Here is a 3,539-nt window from a genome sequence, read left to right as displayed (position 1 = left end):
GTGCCTATCGCGGCTACAAGGGGAGAGGTGGTTGCCGCAAGCCTCTCCCGTGCCCCCCTCATTGATTCAACGCCGCTGTCAGGGCGGATGGACATGTCGGATTTTGAAACGGTGGACGCCGACATTGAATCAATTAGAGGGGCATGAAGCCCACCCTCGAGGGTGCTATTCCTGGACTCTCCTTTAGATCATGTTTTCTTGTCACTCAGCTGGCGCAATTTCGGAAAAAGGTTTGGCAGCGGTTGCCAGCCCTCACCGCGTCTACTCGGTGATTTTAAAACTCGATCTAAAACGGGAGCCCTCGTCTAGCACCTCCGTCCGGTGTTGCTCGGGTATTGCATAAATTTATGCCATCGACGTGAATCCCCCAACGAATGCCTACGCTTGGACCCTCTCTTAGATCACCTTCTTCGATCACTCGACCGACGCAACTACGGAAGAGACTTGGCAGCGGTTGCCATTCTACAGCGCGTCTGTTCAGCGATTTCGAAGTTGATCTAATGGCGAGCCCTTGTCTCTAGCCATGAGGTGGGTGCTTGGCGCTCTAGCAAAATTTTTTGCGTGCCTATCGCGGCTACAAGGGGAGAGGTGGTTGCCGCGAGCCTCTCCCGTGCCCCCCTCATTGATTCAACGCCGCTGTCAGGGCGGATGGATATGTCGGATTTTGAAACGGTGGACGCCGACGTTGAATCAATTAGAGGGGCATAAAGCCCACCCTCGAGGGTGCTATTCCTGGACTCTCCTTTAGATCATGTTTTCTTGTCACTCAGCTGGCGCAATTTCGGAAAAAGGTTTGGCAGCGGTTGCCAGCCCTCACCGCGTCTACTTGGTGATTTTAAAACTCGATCTAAAATGGGAGCCCTCGTCTAGCACCTCCATCCGGTGTTGCTCGGGTATTGCATAAATTTATGCCATCGGCGCGAATCCCCCAACGAATGCCTACGCTTGGACCCTCTCTTAGATCACCTTCTTTGATCACTCGACCGACGCAACTACGGAAGAGACTTGGCAGCGGTTGCCATTCTACACCGCGTCTGTTCAGCGATTTCGAAGTTGATCTAATGGCGAGCCCTTGTCTCTAGCCATGAGGTGGGTGCTTGGCGCTCCAGAAAAAATTTTTGCGTGCCTATCGCGGCTACAACGGGAGAGGTGGTTGCCGCGAGCCTCTCCTGTGCCCCCCCCTCATTGATTCAACGCCGCTGTCAGGGCGGATGGAAATGTCAGATTTTGAAACGGTGGACGCCGACGTTGAATCAATTAGAGGGGCATGAAGCCCACCCTCGAGGGTGCTATTCCTGGACTCTCCTTTAGATCATGTATTCTTGTCACTCAGCTGGCGCAATTTCGGAAAAAGGTTTGGTAGCGGTTGCCAGCCCCTCGCCGCGTCTACTCGGTGATTTTAAAACTCGGTCTAAAACGTGGGCCCTCATCTTGCACCTCCGTCCGGTGTTGCTTGGGTATTGCACAAATTTTTGCCATCGGCGTGAATCCCCCAACGAATGCCTACACGCTTCGACCCTCTCTTAGATCACCTTCTTCGATCACTAGACCAACGCAATTATGGAAGAGACTTGGCAGCGGTTTCCATTCTACACCGCGTCCGTTCTGCGATTTCGAAGTTGATCTAATGGCGAGCCCTTGTCGATAGCCATGAGGTGGGTACTTGGCGCTCTAGCAATATTTTTTGCGAGCCTATCGCGGCTACAATGGGGGAGGTGGTTGCCGCGAGCCTCTCCCGTGCCCAGCTCATTGATTCAACGCCGCTGTCAGGGCGGATGGATATGTCAGATTTTGAAACGGTGGACGCCGACGTTGAATCAATTAGAGGGGCATGAAGCCCACCCTCGAGGGTGCTATTCCTAGACTCTCCTTTAGATCATTTTTTCTTGTCACTCAGCTGGCGCAATTTCGGAAAAAGGTTTGGCAGCGGTTGCCAGCCCTCACCGCATCTATTTGGTGATTTTAAAACTCGATCCAAAACGGGAGCCCTCGTCTAGCACCTCTGTCCGGTGTTGCTCGGGTATTGCATAAATTTATGCCATCGGCGCGAATCCCCCAACGAATGCCTACGCTTGGACCCTCTCTTAGATCACCTTCTTCGATCACTCGACCGACGCAACTACGGAAGAGACTTGGCAGCGGTTGCCATTCTACAGCGCGTCTGTTCAGCGATTTCGAAGTTGATCTAATGGCGAGCCCTTGTCTCTAGCCATGAGGTGGGTGCTTGGTGCTCTAGCAAAAATTTTTGCGTGCCTATCGCGGCTACAACGGGAGAGGTGGTTGCCGTGAGCCTCTCCCGTGGCCCCCTCATTGATTCAACGCCGCTGTCAGGGCGGATGGATATGTCAGATTTTGAAACGGTGGACGCCGACGTTGAATCAATTAGAGGGGCATGAAGCCCACCCTCGAGGGTGCTATTCCTTTAGATCATGTTTTCTTGTCACTCAGATGGCGCAATTTCGAAAAAAGGTTTGGCAGCGGTTGCCAGCCCTCACCGCGTGTACTCGGTGATTTTAAAACTCGATCTAAAACGGGAGCCCTCGTCTAGCACCTCCGTCCGGTGTTGCTCGGGTATTGCATAAATTTATGCCATCGGCGCGAATCCCCCGACGAATGCCTACGCTTGGACCCTCTCTTAGATCACCTTCTTTGATCACTCGACCGACGCAACTACGGAAGAGACTTGGCAGCGGTTGCCATTCTACAGCGCGTCTGTTCAGCGATTTCGAAGTTGATCTAATGGCGAGCCCTTGTCTTTGGCCATGAGGTGGGTGCTTGGCGCTCTAGCAAAAATTTTTGCGTGCATATCGGCGTAAAGCATGTTTTCTAGTCACTCAGCTGGCGCAATTTCGGAAAAAGGTTTGGCAGCGGTTGCCAGCCCTCACCGCGTCTTCTTGGTGATTTTAAAACTCGATCTAAAACGGGAGCCCTCGTCTAGCGGCTCTGTGCCAACTCAATCGGCACAACATTGGGAAATGGTTCGACAGCGGTTGTCGTTCTAATGTGTCATCGGGGGATGCCTTGGAAAGTGGCCTTTCAAGGGCGAGCTCGCATCTAGCCCTTGGATTGTGCATCGCGTCACAAGTGAATGGGGAGATCTCTCTGTGAACGGCGGCATGGTGATTGCAAGAGAAAATTGACTTAGTCGGAGCATTGGCCTCGGGCCATTGTGACAGCCTTGCAATTTCTCTTTAATTGCAACCTATGTTTGCACAGTAGCAGAGTTTGCATTTAAGATGGGCCTTGTTCTTGAGAGTTCCAGGAGATGACCTCCGGAACTTTTGGATTGGGCCCCTTCAAGGTGAAATTCATCAAGCTGATCGGATGAAGCTCGATGTGCTTGTATCTATTCCGAGACGGTAATGATGGTCATTAATCTGTGGCGGTGAGTATTATCCCATTCGGTAATCGCAATGGCGGAGCTGGTGGGAAGTACTTGTCGCTTTGTTTTGATGGATATACCCTATATGTAGGTGTCTGCACGGCTTGCAACACACTGCACATTTGGTGTTCGATTCTAAGATGCGCTTGTTGCTGAG

Source organism: Cupressus sempervirens, chromosome 2 (assembly GCF_028749045.1).
Source record: "Cupressus sempervirens isolate cs-2001-9-10 chromosome 2, ASM2874904v1, whole genome shotgun sequence".
Classification (NCBI taxonomy): domain Eukaryota; kingdom Viridiplantae; phylum Streptophyta; class Pinopsida; order Cupressales; family Cupressaceae; genus Cupressus; species Cupressus sempervirens.
The sequence above is the reverse complement of the archived record's forward strand: the minus strand, read 5'-3'. Positions refer to the sequence as shown.